Source organism: Pararge aegeria, chromosome 2 (genome assembly GCF_905163445.1).
Source record: "Pararge aegeria chromosome 2, ilParAegt1.1, whole genome shotgun sequence".
Classification (NCBI taxonomy): Eukaryota; Metazoa; Arthropoda; class Insecta; order Lepidoptera; family Nymphalidae; genus Pararge; species Pararge aegeria.
Window position 1 is genome coordinate 15,431,300 of NC_053181.1, and position 19,303 is coordinate 15,450,602.

The 19,303-nt window shown below is 38.4% G+C and overlaps 1 protein-coding gene across 1 annotated transcript in view; it reads right to left on the reverse strand.

The window, feature by feature from the left end:
• LOC120632927 (insulin receptor-like) overlaps positions 1-9,788 on the reverse strand; it is a 123,612-nt gene extending 113,824 nt beyond the window's left edge. The window contains exon 1 of the mRNA XM_039902959.1: positions 9,566-9,788. The gene's annotated coding sequence lies outside the window, so the exon portion shown is untranslated. The remainder of the gene's footprint in view (positions 1-9,565) is intronic.
• Positions 9,789-19,303: the final 9,515 nt, after the last annotated feature.

Below are 19,303 nucleotides of genomic sequence, written 5' to 3' on the forward strand. Positions count from 1 at the left end.
GCTTTTCGTCTGAGTTGGATTCGGCAACCCAACACAAACTGAATTATATGATAAATATTCGTCTACAATTTTGAGTCCAGTTGTTTTCAACGATTACTGGGTGAAGCGAAACATAAGCATAATCCTCGTCTTGCCCCTGTTGATTCCTAGACCCACTCTGCCTCACTCTGACAAAACATTTAACTGCGTGAAGATCGGCTTTGCTGTTATGTTTTCGATTTATAGCGTTTCCGAATCTAGGTTTCGATAAGGTAACTTTTCCAACATTTTTCCAACAGGCCTTCTTCATCCAAAAACCCATAATTTGACATCGACATTTGTCCGTAACAATCTTTTTCGGTATAATTTACCAAACCTTTTTGATGTTTGGTTTTAAAACAGTTACGGAAAAATTAAGGAATCACAATATATTTTCATTAAAGGAGTAACTAATAGTTACAATTGAATAAGTTTTTTTGACGTGAAACGGCTAAGTTGCTTACCCGTGGATCTATGAAGCCGGCCTTTGTACTCTATGTGCATACCTCATTACTAATTAGTTAGGTACTATCGAATTTCTTGTTGACTACGCAGGAATTTTAACACGTGTACCGCATGCTGCTTACTAGCAACTAGCGTAGCGTCTCTTAGAGAGAGACAGGTATAAACGGTTGGGTGTTGCAAGCAGGTGAAAGCGGGACGGGCGCACCCGTAGCAGGGCTTGCGGTCTGCGGCGTGTAGAATCCAGCAGGTAGGGAAGGGAGGTACCAGTTTCCCGCGCTGCATTCCGTGTTGTTTACGCGCCGCGCCGTAGCGTGGCGGCCAGCGAGGTTGACGACCGCGTGCCGCACCACGCCGCCATGTTTTCGGTAATAAATAATAGAACAGCGCAACGCAGCACGATCGATCCGGCCGCGGGCGGTGCGGCGGCGCGATGCCTGCTGGCCAAAATACTACACCCACCCCCGCATCTCATCTGCGCCGGGAAGCTAAAAGCGTGCAGTAAGCACACTTCGTCGTAACCTCATTGCAGTTTGATAACAGCGCCGGCCGCCGAGTGCGTTTGTTTAGCCTTGCAACGTGCTCTATTACAGTCTATAGCTATTTTCGTTACAACAACTAGGTAGTACTTAATAGGAAAATCAGTATTCTCAGGCTATTAATGTTGCTGTAACTATCTGAAGGTTATCAAATAGCTTCGTTGCAAAATTCTTAGCTTATCATGTTGGGCACAAGCTCCTTGTCATGGTACAGAAGAATTTATAGCGTAGACCCTCCATGCTGCTTCAATGTGGATCGGCCAACTATACCTAATTATGATAATCATAAGATTCTAGCGAATCTGTCGGCAAATCATGCTCTCCTGGTGGACAATTGCAACTACCTACCTGATTCTTGACAAATGCATTCAACACCTAACAATTCCTTGCCCGAGCCGGAAATAGAACCCAGGAAGTCGTGTAGTCAACAATTCTACATTCAGTTAGAAGTGTATCATGGTTATGTAGGTACCAACCTATAACATGTTTTATTTAGGCACACGAAAATGTATACTGCGAATTCGATAAAAAAAAGCAATATCTATGATATTTTATTTCTTAGGTAATAACTACGTAATTACCTACCTACTACTGGAAGCTTTTATTAAATGAGATATTTTTGCTACTTTGAAGGATCCAATTACACATTATGGCGGTTATGGATATGGTATCAATATTCTAATCCCTAGCAACTCTAACATTTCGGAGTTATGTGCGTTTTAAGCAATTAAATATCGCGTGCATCAACGGTTAAGGAAAACATCCTAAAGAAACCTGCATGCCGCGCTGCAAGATGCGGATTGATGTCATCTGTCCACCTAGTACGGGTCTACCAACACAAAGTTTACCGACACGGGTCGCCATTTCAGCACGTTGGGAGCTTACCAAAGCGTCCAACGGTTCTGTAAGCGATGTGCCATTGCCACTTAGCTTTATGACTTGCTATAGAACTATGTGGTTCTTTGATGGATCTCCCTCATTTCTAATTTATCTCTTAAAGATAATCCGAGCAGCACTCTCCGCTGGGTGACATTGAGTTAATTAGGTACAACACGTACCTTATTAACTCAAAGTCACCAACTTATTATAATTATAGATGTATCACTAACTTATTAAACGTACCTACCAGTATTATGTAACTGTTAAGGATTTGGAAATTACATAAGAAATGCATATAAATATCATAACTTGCGGTTAATACTGGATGGAATGCTTTCACTGCTTGTTTGCATACGAGACTAGAATTCTTAAAATCGCAATTATTCTCATATTGTTCTTATAGGAGCACAAAAAGGAGACCAATATCTGACCTGAAAGATGATGTCTGTACTCATACATTGAGTGTATTAATTGAAACAGAGCTCTTCTTACTTGAGATAAACGAGACCTTTAAGCAAGATTGTACTCAACTTAACATATCAATAAGCTAATTAAAGACTAAAAGTTTTGGGAACACTTCAATGAGTAGGTATATACGGGTGCTTTAGTATTGCGGAAAGACTTAAACGACGCGAAAATGCCTTAAGTTGTATTCATTACTTTAATTATGCAATAAATGGTGACCAAGATCGTACTTAAACTGAGCGTTGACATATGAAAGATTGTTTTCAACTTATCATATCAATAAGCCAATTCAAGGCCATACAATTGCAAAATGTTTTCGGTACATTGTCTTGATAAGACTTTAAGGTGTACATAGGTGTCAGTGTTTGTACGCGCTATCGGTTGCGTCTATACGTAACGATTTACAATATAATGTAACGTAATTACAATAAACGATAGATTCCTAGTTACCTACTTCGTAAATAATCCGATTACCGTACCTGGTTATTGGACTATAGGTGAAAGGTTACCTTTATTTATGTTGTATTTATAGTCACCGGGGCCTGATAACGTTTCCATATATACATTCTAAATATCATTATGTAACAATTATTTCGTAGTTATCCTATGGCCTGGTCCGCTTTACTTACGGGTTTTTTTTTTAAATCCTGTGTGATTCTTTTCCACTAACTCTATGCCAAAAATAGAGTGGTTTGGTGGCTAAGTTGGGGCGTAAAATAGAACAATCAAAAACACTTTCACATTTATAATATTAATAGATTATAGTTAAAGTTACCGTTATATTTTGTTAGTATGCATAGACGCAGGTAGTTTAGGGACATTTTTTTTGTCCCATTCCCGACCCGGTACAAAAAACGGGTTCCTTATCCTACTTAACTGAATATAATTATTTTGAAAGCTTTTTATTTGGAACGACTGAACAGTTGAAAATTGGAATGGAGATACCGTGAATTAATACACCGGAAAATTTTAGTTCCCAAAGGTGTAACTACTATACGGTTTTTTGGCTATCAAACTATATCGCACAAAAAAGGAAAGTATAAAAAAAAACAGAAGAACATTCATAATTTCAATTTGAACAAACGCTTGTTTAATCGTAATAAATACCGTTTTTTTATTGAATGCTATAGCCTGATTTAATCTCTAGTCATAAATACAATTATTAGTCATACAGTAATTGATCCATTTATCTCACTTTCACTTGTCTAATATACTTGAATGTTGGTAGACAGTTGTCTTAATTAAGGCACTGCAATAACATAGTTTCCTTGATCAGATCCTGCAAACAGCGGGCTAATATAATTTTGTATGCCCATTATCTCGTACTATCTCATATAAATAGGATATTATACTTAAATAACGAATACCCAACAATTATTATTGGTCTGACCAAAATCGAACCCTGCACCTCATTATCAGTAGTCAAACATGGTAACTACTAAGCTGTTTAATTTATTTATTGCTACTCCATGACTGCAATCTCAGAACCTGGTGGAAGGTGCTCATGTAGTCTAAGATGGTAGAAGGCTGTTAGGGAGTATGGCAGTTATATTAAACCCATACCCCAAATCTGTTCTACGGGGCATTGTACCGGAACGCTAGATCGTGTAGCAGCGCGTTTTGTCGGTAGGGTGGTAACTAGCCATGGCCGATACCTCCCACCAGAGAAAATTCAGATATTATTAATTCCCAAATTGCACCTGCCGGGTATCGAACTCGGGATCTCCAACTTAAAACGGCGCAGCTGGGACGTCGACAAAATTGCGGAAAAATGCCAAATAAAATCTAGTAAGCACACTTCGTGAACATAAGATCTTATTGTTTCCGCCTCATTGCGCCTCGATGAGGTATTTTATTTAAACTTATCTACATTACCGTTTGGGTCATTGGTCTCATATAAAGCAATTGGAGATAATAGCTCGCGCTTGACCACAATCGCACTAAAGAAAGTATATGTGGCTTTAGATGGGACGACCTTGAAAAGAAGATTCAAGACTTTTTTTTAATTGACGTACCAAGCACATGGCCTACCATGGTAAGTGGAAAACCATCGCCTATAAACAGAGTAACTTTTGTAAAGCAGTAAAGCATGCAAGGATCATGTCCTGCAACGTGACGCCTTGTGTTCCATCCACCTGTCGTAGCTGTCAAGCCTCACTTGTCTGTAATTAAACTGGCAATCAAGCCCTTTAGATCGGAACACAGCATTGCAAAAAAGCTGCTAAGCGGCAGAAGTAAGCATGGCGTGGCGGTGGTACTTCGACGAGCTCCGTCACAAAAAGCAGTAAAGCATGCAAGGATCATGTCCTGCAACGTGACGCCTTGTGTTCCATCCACCTGTCGTAGCTGTCAAGCCTCACTTGTCTGTAATTAAACTGGCAATCAAGCCCTTTAGACCGGAACACAGCATTGCAAAAAAGCTGCTAAGCGGCAGAAGTAAGCATGGCGTGGCGGTGGTACTTCGACGAGCTCCGTCACAAAAAGCTCTACAACTGCTGCATACTTAGGTTGTAAGAATCGGAAAAGAAGACAGAATTCCGAAGGGCGTACCAAAACCTAGCATATGAGAAAAGGAGTCGAAAATAGTTTTGAGAGAAGGTGGGATAAATCGGAAGGTTTGACGGAATAGTTCTTAAGAGAACAAGTACACTCTCCGAAACTGTCAACTTTTTAACTTTGATAAACAACTTTGATAAAGTTTTTATTCTCCTGTTCCGACTGGAGTTACTTAAACAGTCAGCGCGATACTCGTATAAGGTTATCTGTGACTAAGACCAGCTAGTCACATAATATCTGATTGTGATCTGTTTTGGTTGTTGAAGCCAACTTCCACCACCATTTGCCAACTGTAGGTGGTAATAAATAAAAGTACATTATTAGTTATCTTTTTATTTAATTACTTGCTGATGCCCGCGTTCTTTGTCTGCGTTTCTAAATAATGTGGAAGATTTTATTTATTTTTTCCTTAAAGTTCCAATTATTTTTTCATCGGTTAAAGAGTGGTGACCTCTTATTAGGCTGTTAGCAACTGTTGCCGCCTAAATAATGTAGACTTTTTCGGTATGTGCAGCAGTGCATTATACGGGGTGTCTAGTCTAAACTAGGGCAGTTTTCTCAAACCAATCGAGTGGGAAAGAAATTCACGTGTCATTGCGGCATTCTAAATAGGCACGTATTTTTCTATTTGTATTTTTGCCACCGTGTAATAAATTGAAGTAAAAATTTGTTAAGATCTATTGGCTACCGTGGAAAATCTCCAAAAATTTTTTTTTAAGATCAATTGTACAATTAATATCCGGCCTATGTCACTAATCAGTGATTACTCTTCGTTTACTCACTGTTTACAACACCGACGTTTTCGCAAGGTTGTTTGTCTATCGGCCTTCTTCGGGTACATATCAAGTAACTTCTTTTTATAGTAACAATTGACGGTCGAAGCAGATGGCCCACGTAATGATAAGAGGAAAAATATCGCCTATAATCATTATCAGGCCTCTATGTCTGTGTTAAACGATTCAAAAATTGTCGCGGAGGCATTTTCTTCTGTACACAGCCCAACTTGCGAGCCACAATTTCGACAACACTTGCTATGCCAAAAACTGACAATCACTGATCCGTCTTTTCGTTTTTTTCAGTGCAGGAATATCAAACCATGTGGTGTCGTGGATTCCATATCCTTCCCCTAAACAACTTCTCCAACTAATCCAGTCGATCGCGAGATTCTCCCAATCTTTGTGATAAATATGAAAGTCGGCCAAATCTCTCTTGGCGCAGTCTTTAAAGCGTAGCGGTCTACCCACATTTCTCTTTGCGTGTTCTACTGCGCCAAGAAGGACCTGTCGCGGTAAAAGAGTCATTTTATACAAGACTTTGCTTTAATAAGGCAGTGAGGCTGAATGTTCTCGCACGTTGTAGAACACTCTCGTTGGTCTCCACATCCACATCCTTATATTTAATGCACAAGATTTTGCGTAAGCAGCGCATGTGAAAATCATCTATAAACAGAGCAACTTTTGTAATGCTTGGTTTTGGTAGCAGCTAAAATAAGCGTGGCGGTAGTAAGTCCTTTCCCAGTCAGATCTGTCACAAGCTCTATTACAAGTAATATTAATCTCTAAGTGGTGAATTTTTGAGATTGATTATTTTGAACTAGTTATACGTTCTAGATATTTCTTCTATTCTTTACCATTAAACAATAAGCCATGGTGATGGTCTGCAGTGAAACTTTAAGGGTTTTTGTGATTGTCATTCCATATCCATCCGGCGTGCGTGTTTCCTGCACGAAGTTCGGACCACCCAATGCAACAGTGGAGAGAAGATAATGGTAAAAGGGCGGGCTGCATAGATTTGAATTCAAAAGTACTTGCATATAAACGACGAATAGCTTACGATGTTGACCTGCATATTATGTAGGTTTAACTAGATTGCATTATATTGCAGTGAATTATTATTGATGGCAACGCACGCATATTGTAGGATGACGTAATTATGTTTTAAAAACAAACAAGTGCCAAAATATGATCCCCATGTACCACATGTAGTAAGTGTACTCATAAGTGGTCAACTTTTGCTTTGCATGTTTTTTATAATGTTACACTGTATACAATGAAACGCAAGTTTATGTGTGTAAATTGCACGCGGGATTAAAAAATCATTTAATATCATTTTTCAAAATTCTTTATTGCACAACCAAAAAAAACGTTAATTTGTGCCTTAAATTTCACCTAAAATAATTTTATGATGGAAAATCCCGGGAGAAAGAAATAAAGAAAAGTCTCCGCCTCTCTTAGAACAACGAAACAAGAATATTTTACAAAAACTATTGCTCAGTTTTATACGATATATATAGCAATAAAAATTATTCATTCAAGGCTTTGTGAAACATGAAATTTATTGTTCGCAAATTATACTGTACTCTCATGTAGTTTGTTTTGATAATTTAATAAAATAATTGTTTGTGAAAGTAAAAAATAAAAAAGTAAGTAAAAAATTTCACGATTTATAGTTCTAACTGTAGAAAATTTAAATTAATACAAATAAAATAGTAAATATAAATTAAACAAATGAACTAATAACTAACTAATTTGACAAGATTTTTTACTCGTATCTCCGTATAGTATTTATTTAACTATTTAAACGATTTTTTATTTTTCCTTCCTATTAATAACCGACTTTATATTTGCATACGTTTGATTCAAATTTAAAATAAATAAATTAAAACTTACTTTTATACGTAAACTTGTAAACAATCCTTGACACTACAACACCTGTGTTTATGTTGGATTATTTAGTCTATAGTAGGTATTTAGCTATCAAAGAGGAATTATAATAGGTAGCTAGGTAAGAACCGCATCTATATCGTCCGTGGTTTCATAATTTACAATATAGCTAGAAACTATATTTCACTAATGCTTTGTTGGTCTAGTGTTTAGCGAGGTTCACATCACGAGATCCCAGATTAGACTTCCGGGTCGGACAAAAATTGGTAAGCGGTTTTTTTGCTGATAAGGAATCCGCTTTAACAGCTGATCACGATGAATGACCTATAGCTATTATAAGGTATCTAAACTAAGATTTAGCCTCTGAATTTACAATTGTGCGGGCATATCCCAATCAACTGTTCCAGTTTTGGGCTTGTAAATCGGTCGGACACTCTCTGGGTTAAGGCCTTTGATAATGTATAGACTATTGTCGTGATTCCTTCAATTTAACTAATACTAACAACTAAGCGGAGATTGCCTAGTGGGTAGAGCCTAGGCTTTACTTTTGAAGAGCTAAATTCGAACTGATTTTGATGATACGTGCGTTATAAGAGTTAAACTTTAACGGCGAAGCCAAACATCGTGAGCTAGCATGCCAGAGAGTTCTCCATAATGTTCTCAAAGACGTGTGAAATCTACCAATTGGTACTTGGTCAGCGTGGACTACGGTCTAAACCCTTCTCATTCTAAGAGGAGACCCGTGCCCAATAACTTCAATAGACTTATATCAATGCCTGTGTCCCTGTTGTAAAGCTAAAAGGTTTACTTGAGTTTTACCTATATAATCTACCTACCTAGCCATAAGAAATAAATGTCCGATTTCATAAATTATGGGATTTAGCGACAGTACCTACCTACGCCTGTGATAGAAAACTAGCTTTGCTGTTACTCCCGTGGTCGTTCTGTAATCTATCTAGGTAGGTATAATAAAGCTGCAGAGGATGTTTTTTGATTGTCTGAATGCGTTAATCTCTGTGACTAAGAAGAAGGTAAATATATTATAATATGCATTTCACAGCCGGATTCCTTAGCAAGTCCTTATTTACTTAACCTCAAACTAGAGGAGCCTAAAACGGGCGCTATGCTGTAGGTCGGGATATATTGTGTAAACTCTTGTAACCGTCTCCAGGATTTTAGCTTTTTCTGTGCGCAATTTTGGATCCGGATAACAAACAAACACTGACACACTTTCTGCAATTAGGTATAATAATATTATGCTGCTCTGGGCGCTTTATTACACTTCAGCTATAGGAACATTCGCAATTTTAGTAACACTCAGGCGTGCAGGTTACCAAACAATGTTTACTTTCACCGATATATAATTTTTTTTACACAAAACTCCAGAAAGTTGGAGACGCGCCGTTATAGAACTCTGTGTCTCCGAAAGGGAGGCCCAAGTATTTATCACCGCTGTTTAGCTTTTTGATAAAGGTCTTACCTACAGCTCCCTGTAAATAATAATGGAGCTTACTTTGACCGTCTCTCGTAGGGCTGAGATGCGATTAATATTAAGCATTTTCTCGCTTTATATCATAGGAAAAAAAAGGTAAACATAATTATCTAGTCGCACGCATGCTAGCCCAACAGCTAAATATCGTCAGCGGTTGAGGCCCGCATTGGTAACAAAAAAATACACAAACAAACAAACCTACTCGCGTTTATAATATTTAGAATGGATGTAGAGAGTAGAGTTCATGGAATGGCCATGAGGGCCTATGCGCGAGACGCACGGCGCGTGAAGCGAAATGTGAAGAGAAGGGCAGAGTTGTTTACACCACCGCACCACGTGGGTACCTACGGCGTATATCAATATACTGCATCACGTGGCCGCCGTTTACACCTGCACTCGTACGAAACGCACTGGCGTCCACACGACAATAATAATTATTATGTACCAGATTAGCCTAGACGTAATCAGATTGAAAACATACGAAACGCTACCTGAGCTCGGCGCCTGCCGTGTTAGTCTGCTCCACGCGTACCACTATCGTTTATCAACTGTCGCAATGTTGAGACCGAATAATGTTATCACTATGCCACAAGCACCGTTCACTTGTTATTATATTCGGTTATAACCAAAAACAACACTTGTAAACACAGACACAGCGCGCGGAGAGCGGTAACACATACACAAGCTATCGCGGACGACGCGCGCAAACGACTGGTGGGACGGTGGGTGGTGGGGACGCGGGGCGCCGGCCCGGTGCGGAGTGCCGACCGTCGCGCGGCGTCGACCCAGTCGAGGAATGCGGCTAGCCCGTTCTCGCATGCTTTATTTTTTAACCCCCTAAGGAAAAGAGGGGTGTTACATGTTTGGCCGAAACGTCTATTGGCATGGGCAGGAGACTTTTTCTCCACGGGATAAGGACAAAAATTATCTTCTCTGACAGTTTTATTAACTCTCCGAGCATTGGTACACAGGTGGAAGTAATATCCAAATATTCCAAACAATATAAGGAGCGGTGGTTAAGCCTTCGACCTCACTTTGGGGGGGTGGGTTCGAATCCCACCACACACCTATAACTTTTTTTATGTTATGTGCGCTTTAAATAATTAAAATATCACTTCCTTCAGCGGTGTAGGAAAAAACCGTGAGGAAAACCGCATGCCTGAGATTTCTCCATAATGTTCTCAAAGGCTTGCGGAGTCCACCGCACTGGGCCAGAGGGGTGGAATACGGGCTAAAGCTTTTATTGTGGGCGGAGACCCGTACCGCCGTGGGCCGGTAATGGGTTGATATGATGATGATGAATATACGTGTAATAATAAACGGGAGTAAACTTCTACTATTCCCTGTAGCCGTGCTTTGGCAAAAAGACACGTAAATATCCTTTGTCAAATCTGTATGGTGTAATTTAAAATTTCTTCTTTCCTTATAATCCACACCAAACAGATCTTCGGCCATGTAACCTCTACGCACGTTTCGCTCCGAAACCAGAGCATCCTCAGGGATGTCGACTTTAAAATGACTTACAAATGAAAGCAATAAAACAATGATCACTTACAAATGAAAGTTAATAAAGAGGTTAAGTTGACTTACGTTAAGTCAACTTAACTATTATTCATTGTGAAGTCAACATCTCCTGAGGATGCTCCGGTCTCAGAGCGAAACGTGCGTGGCGTTTGTTTTTGATGGCTTACATAATATAAAAATCGATATTCAACAGGCGAAATGTATCTATCAAAACAACATTTATGTTTACGTTGAATCCTGTGTTTTTAAGGCACGATCATATTAACATACCTAAATACTAATATGTATTTATTTAGACAGGTTATGATAAATAAATAAATACTAATATGTATTTACTTTTGTATCATAACATATTAGGGTCTCACAATTAGCAATCAGGTTGGGTTTGATATTTTTTCCTAACAATAAAAAAATAGCATTACAATAACAGCCAAAGTGTATCATAACGACATTCCTATGACGTAACTATCTGTTGAATCGTAGTTGAATCGAGTGTTTTTATGGTGCAATCATATTATATAGAAGGTAACTATACAAAATAATATTCTTTTCTTGTTATTTTTTTAATGGCTCACTGCCTCGTTGGTACAGTGGTGAGCATATTCGAATTAAGATCACAAGGTCCTGGATTCGATCCACGGGTCGGGCCAACGACAAACCTATTGGTTTTTTCTATCAAGGAATTCTTAATACTAGCCCGGAGTTTGGTAATTGGTGGTGATTCACCTCCGTGCCTCGCTATCGGTCTTGCGCCTAATCTTCTTCCGGTCGTGTCAGAGCTTCCGTCCCATCTGACTATGAGAGTGAGGGAGTAGAGAGTGCACTATGTTTGCGCACACGCTCGGCACTATAAAATCTCTCGCGTAGTTGGAAAATCTCCCGCGTAGTTTTAAAATCTCCCGCGTTTTTGGAAAGTCTCCCTGGAGATTGACCCCCGTGGCCATAATCAGTCAAGGAAACTGGGAAGGAATTGGAATGTTAGTTATTACGCCTACTTTCTTACAAGACACTTCTACAGTATTACTTTTAATACCCTCAGACAATTATTAACGTCCTATACTTCCTATCGAACGAAACTATCCTAACGAAATCCTGCACAGAAATAGCTCGCATCCTGAAGCAAGATCTAGGTTACTTTTAGGTTAGGTTAGGTTAGGTTAGGCTAGGTTTTTTTTGCACAGCTTGTAAGATAATAATTAAATTCCAACCGTATTTTGTGTAAGGACATAACTTTAGGTAAGAAAATTATAATAATCGTTTATGTTTGGATACAGGTGTCTTATTTGACCTTTGAGGTAACTCATGGCTCCTATCATATCGGTAGGCATTCGGTGATATTTGCGCCGCGCCGCCCGGTCCGCTTATCAACCGCGCCATTGAAAAACAAGTTTTACGCAAGCAACATTTATCAATGAAAGCAATTTTCTTATCGTACACCCGGGCTCACAACAAATAGGTGAGACGGTTTGTCAGTCAGACAAAAAATAGATGCTTCGGTAGAAGTCGCACAAAATATTTTATCTGTATCTTCAGTCTCTATTCTCGACTCCTCCTTCTTTTCTTATGTCGACATTTTCGAATAATATTACGAATAATAATATATATAATATTATTCGAAAATATGTTCTGGATTAAATTCCCGGATGTAGACAAGTAAGTACTTATTGAGATTTTCTTGAAAGAAAATCTCTGTAGGTATCATCCCAAAGTAAGGAATTCGGTGTTGTTGCTCTCTTAAAGAGCACTTTTAATATTGGAATCATATTCGACAGGACACCTAAACTCAGAAGTGTGACACTAACATACCTAAATTTTATAGTAATAATTATCCAACAAATTGACCATTGCCTAGACAGAGCAACTCTTCTCAGAGCATGCAAGGACCATGTCCAAAAAATTGCCCGCCTTGCGCCTATCAATCCAAGGCGTAGGTAACACATACGCCTTCGGTCTCATAATATTATGCCTGTTTAATACCTATACACGGGGAACCGCCTTTCATACCGCTACACAACAACGCCGCTCTGTTATAAAATCATGGCGATAGTACTTTCTTGACCTTCTGGTTATGGTTATACTTTTGCCATTTTTCGGTATAATTCGCCGAAACTTCAGTTTGGCCGAAACTTTTTTATTAAGTGTAATTATGGAGCCTATTCCTTAACTCTTACTTTTGCCTAACTCCTAGCTAACCTAACCTAACCACGTGCAATAATTAATATGTTAAGAATCTTTATAATTTTTATCCTGAAAGGTGCCAACGGGCACATGCCATTATTACCTACTAAACCTCCGCTGTCGTTATGCCCGTCCGTCCATATGCTAACTAGCAGTACCTTACTAGTTAGAGTTATAATTTTCACAGGGTCGTTACTTTATTTTACGGGAAACATGTTTTTGTGGTATATCTGCTCAATCATGTGAATTACATTATTTGGGAGTGTTTTTTTTTCAACCGTGATACGGAACACTCCGTATGCCAACACTGCATTTCCAAAAAATTCAAAATTCATTTATTTCATTTAGGCCTAATATTAGCACTATTGAAAGGTCAAGTCGCATTTAACCGGGATTTATTTTATTATAGTAAACATTAACCGACTTACCTCATGGTAAGTGGTAAACCATCGCCTATAAACTGCGTGGAACCCTGCTTTTATTAACCTGACGCGTAGGTGTTAATTCCCATGTGCCTGTAATTACACCGGCAACATTACAGATAGGAACACAGCATCAAATACAGTGCAACAATACTGCTTTGCGGCAGAAATAAGCATTGACGACAGGAGGTACTTACCTGGACGAAAAGCTCCACAGAAAACTCTAGTGAACTACTAAAACTATAATGTAGAGACTAGACTTATATACCACTTAGTGCTCAATCTTTGCTCTGTTTTTCACACCATTTGTTCAAATTCAAAATTCGTAGATTTCAAGTAGGCCTTATATGAGCACTTTTGAAACGTCAAGTATGTCTGTTTGTAGTGACTCTACCACCAATTCTACCGAGAAGAAGCCGGCAAGACACTCAGCAGTTGCTTTTCCAAGATCGTTTTACTATCTTTTATGAACTCAAATTGCCAAAAATTTGCTATTAATTTTGCTATATTTTTGTTTCTACTAGGATTTTCTTTAGGTATATAAGCAATGAATTCGCTAGGACTTGCTATTTTTCCAGAGATGGCAATATCTGTTGCATTGCGGAATTCCATGTTACCGATAATGCAGGTTATAGTTCTGCTTTGGAAATGGAAATAATCATTTGGTATTCATTTCATGGGAGATTATTCATGAGTTTAGAAAGTTAGACCAGTCTTATACCTTCTATTCGAGAAGTATCGGATTAATTATTGAATGGACCTATTATTTGTGTTTCACTTCAAATAATAAGATCACTAGCTTTGTGCGCTACAGGTCGTCAAAAGATATAAACTGTTCAGTTATTATTACAATTAATTTTGTAATTAAGTAATTACTTAGTAACTTTAAATCATACCTCTCATTATTTAATATTTATTAGACTGGTAGGTTCTGACTTCTGATTAGAGTACAATGAACGTAAGTTTCTACCTATGTAACTATTGCAGAACAGTCAATGCAGATGGAACTTTTAGTATATAAATACTAAATTATTTATATCTGTTCCTGTAACTATGATACTTTGATTTACTTGGTACCTTCGAATTGCTTTTTTTCTCGTTTTTAATATTTACCGCAAAGATCTGGAGTGACCTACCGGTTTCCGTCTTCCCTTTTTAATCAAGAGCGATAGGCATCTTCTGCCTTGGACTTTATTATCACTTACAATGGTTGTAATTGTACTCTAAGAGCTAGTCTACTTATATTTAAGAAAAACAATGTTGTGTTTCTGAGTGAAAAACACAGGTGACTGGTGAAGAAATTAAATAGACAATGCAACCTAGACTTTCAGATTTGATAAGCAAATAGAGAAGGAGAAGGACGTAGCCAGGATTTCTTCCGGTGTGCTTTAAATTTAGATGAACCAATATTAAGATATCAACCAATGAGCTGGGATGGCGAACTCGCATCGATAAACGCAGCGTCCGTGTTGTTAGATCACCCATTAGGTTGACAGAAAACATAACGATTTAGAAGTCGTAGGGAGCCCTCCATAGAAAAGACCTAGCAGTAGACATCCACTAGTTGACATGGTGATTATATTAAGATACGATAAGGTAAAAGATGTAGAGAACATTCTGTTTTCTTTACCTTATTCAGCCCTAAGAGCATTTGATCTGAACCTGATCAAAGCTGTAAAATTTCATTCAATTCAAGTACGCCTGTTTTACGAGCTCGTCAACGTCAAGTGTTATTGTAGTGACTCTACCATCATACATTACAGAGTTGTGTATAACCGGGCAGGTGTAATTCATATTGAGTAAGAGAAGGGGGGGCAATGGGAGAAAGTTAGGGGAGGCAGATTATCAGTCAATCACGGGGCCAAACAAAGCTATACTATAATTGTACTCGCTACGCACGGGTATTTCGGGCAGATATTATGTTTAGTCACTCATCTAGGGGGATAAGCGCCCACCGACCCCACACTAAGGATTTTCGAGTGACACCTTTCACACATCTACCCTACGTACTACTATAAATATCGCACGATATTTCTTATCCCACTTGAAGGTACCGTTTTATTATTATGCTACAAGTTAGCTCATAACTGCAATCTTACTCGGTGGTAAGTGTTCAGGCAGTCTAAAATGGTATCGGGATATCCTATTTATTTATTAAAACACTACAAGGCCAGGTGGAATCCTGCTACATAAACGATATGTAATATACAATGTCTTGCAAAATGTCACCATTCGTGAAAACGATATTTACGCAAGCCACTCGTTATTTATTTCAGCAGCAGTCACGCCTACAGGCCAAGTATTTCGAACATTCATTCAACTTTTATTGATTCGAAATCGCGTGAAATAAAAAAGGATAATTTATTGTTGTTCTAGGATCTATAGTTGTAAAGGAGACTCCTACGTACGTATGTTACATTGGCCATTAGCACTTTTGATTGGATTTAATTGATAAACTTTTAGACATGGCCGCTGCATGATGTAATTCAACGTTAGTAATGAGACCCGAGTGTGGCCACTTCGATGTGCAGTTGACCCCAATCGCCCCCAATCGAAGGACTAAATTGTTTGCCCGATCAATGATATTATGATCAGAAACTACATGATATTATTATGTAGCTATTTACCGAACACACCTATGTACCTAGAGTCAAATACAATAACAATAGAGATGAGAGCGTTCTTACCTATTTAGAGGTTTACTGCGGTGACTTTTTTTTGCGTTTTACTAATAATTATAACTAAGAAGTCCCTACGTCCTACTAACATCCATACTTCCTATTATGTACTTACTTATAAATGCCAAAGTTTTAATGGATGGTAGGATACCCTTTCACTAAATAACTACAGAACCTGTTTGACTGAAATTTTGAAAGGCGATAGATTATACCCTAGATTAACACATATGATACTTTTTATTCCGAAAAAAATTACGGTTCCTGCGGGATTTATGAAAAGCAAAACGGACTAGGCCGCGGCCAATAGCTAGTGATATCTTAAAAAAGAAAAATTTGATTCTCACATATTTATTTATTTGTATATTTTAATGATTGTGGGTGTTGGATAAAATCTAAAATTACTTAACGATTTTAAAAACTCTCTCTCACCTAAGTGAAGACAAAACCGAGTCTATGTCTCAGAGGGACAGCTCTCTTCCAGAAGTAATTAACGGTTCCTCAAAGATGAAGTGAAGCTGATGTAACGGGAGGTTTGTTGGGGCATGCCCAATCCATTCGGATTTTTCCCCTTAAAACAAACAACGGAATATACTGGTAGATCAATGCTCTAATTTCAACTCTTATTAGATGAGAGGATAACGCGTTCTGATATTTCACTTGATCTAACGCAGAACGCGTTATAATCCTGAATTCCAGTGGTCCATACGAAGTTCAAACTCAAAATTTGGCGGGATATACCTAATCAAAAACGTCAATGGGAGTGGAGATCACCATGGAGAAAGTACGTATATACTCTTGCGAGTCTCATTTATTTAAGTGGCGATAACTTAGTGGTCAAGGCTTCGGCTCCTTCGGTTCCATTATTTCTGCAAAGGTATGTGAAGTCAACCAATCAGCAATTGGCCAGCGCGGAAGACTACGGCCTAAAGCCTTCTCATTCTGAGAGAAGACCTGGTAATGGGTTGATTTTAGGTTGATTATGGTTAAACCTAGACTAACTTGTTCGTAAAAAACATTTATTAATATCATATTATTCCCACTTAGCTTCTCCCAGGTCTTATAGTGATATTTGATGCCATAAACTTCCACATTATTTTTAAAGAATTGGTATAGTTTACGTAGCAACTCCAACGAAAAGGCGACTTAAGAATAGGCGCAATGCTGCACAACGTGTGTGCCAACTGCCAAATGCACTCCCATAATTCTTAACGAGAGGAGTTATAAAATAATATTGCGTCATTTAGACTTCACGGATGAATTTTCAACAAAACCTATAAAGCTATATTAATCTAAATGTAAAATTTTGGCGCGGCAACTTGACTTTCTTCACAAGTTATAAATAAAGAGGTAACGTTAAATAATATGATAGTTTCTGGAGTTGGTTCTTAGTGTTTTATGCAATAAAATTTCACTTAATTTGCTTCAACGGTAAAGGAAAACATCGTGAGTAAAACCCGCATGCCTAATATTTTCAAGAGCGTGTGAAGTCTATCAAGTATCACTTGGCCAGTTTCGTGGTCTACGGCCTAAGCCCATCTCGTTCTGATAGATCTAAGGCCATGGCTTTTCAATGATAATGAAGGTCTAATAAATACAAAAGTGTATTTACTTGTTAATTTGTTAAAGGATAGATACTACAACAAGCAGATCAATCAATAGCTCAAACTTGAAAAATGACACTTGCGATCAGTATACGAGACGTACTGAACTTGCATAAAAGACACTTACGACCCGTATACGAGACGTACTAAACTTGCATAAAAGACTCTTGCGACCTATACAGAAGACGTACTAAACTTGCATAAAAGACACTTGTGACCTGTATACAGGACGAACTAAAAATTTTAAAGTAAGATTTTTACCATGATAGGATTTGTCGATATTATATTAACTAAATAAAAACTGTCCTCACGATTGAACTATTTCTAATAGACGTACTAAACTTGCATAAGCGATACTTGCGACCAGTATACGTGATTTACTAATCTTGCATAAACTACACTTGCTTCCTGTATACCTACGAGACGCAATAAACTTGCATAAAACACACTTGTTTCCTGTATACGATACGTACTAAACCTGCATAAAAGACACATGCGACCTGCATACGAGGCATACTAAACTTGCATACGAGGCATACTAAACTTGCATAAAAGACACTTGCGACCTGTAGACGAAACGTACTAAGCTTTCATAAAAGACACTTGCGACCTGTACACGAGACGTACTAAACCTGCATAAGCGACACTTGCGCTGCGTATACCAGGCGTGCTAAACTTGCCTAAGCGAAACGTAGTAAACTTGAATAAGCGACACTTGCGACCTATATACGAGACGTACTAAACTGGCATAAAAGGCACATACGTTTTATACGAACCGTACTAAACTTGCATAAAATACACTTGCAACCTGTAAGTATACGAAACGCACTTAACTTGCATAAAAAGCACTTGTGACCTGTATACGAGACGTATTAAACTTGCATAAAACATACTTGTTTCCCTTATACGAAACGTACTAAGCCTGCATAAAAGACACATGCGACCTTCATACGAGGCATGTTAAACTTGCATAAAAGACACTTGCGACCTGTAGACGAAACGTACGAAGATTTAATAAAAGACACTTGCGACCTGTATACGAAACGTACTAAGCTTTCATAAAAGACACTTACGACCTGTACACTAGACGTACTAAACTTGGATAAGCGACACTTGCGCTGCGTACACCAGGCGTACTAAACTTGCCTAAGCGACACTTGCGACCTGTATACGAGACGTCCTTAACTTGCGTAAAAGACACTTGCGAACTGTCTACAAGGCGTACTTAACTAAAAGGCACTTGTGGCCTGTATACGAAACGTACTAAACTTGCATAAACTACACTTTCGACTTATATACTAGACGTACTAAACGGATATAAAAGACACTTGCGAATTTTATACTAAACGTACTAAACCTACTAACTTCGCGTAAAATACATAAGCCACTTGTATACGAGACGTAGTGACTAAACTTACGTAAAATACAGTTGCGGCTGGTATACTAATCTTGCATATAAAACGCTTGAAGCGGGAACCGAGTGAATGCTCGCGCACAGCGCTGTTTGCCGTGCATGTGTTTTAAACAAGTTTTCGATTTTTTAAGATGCGAACACCTTAACCAAGTAACTTGGCCGAGTAAGTACTTACATGGTTTGGCGACAATGAAACCAAGTAAAACTCGGTACTTAGTTACACTACATGTATCCGGTACATCTCAAAATTAGATAGGATTCAGATGTATACTACTTAGTATTTAAATTCTTGGTTGTTTCATTATTTAGTACCTATCACAACTTTTTCTTTATGTTCGCATAGTTCCAAAGTAGCAGTAGGGCGAACTGTAACCTTGCAATTTAGAAAACCCCAATTAACACGAAGTTCGTT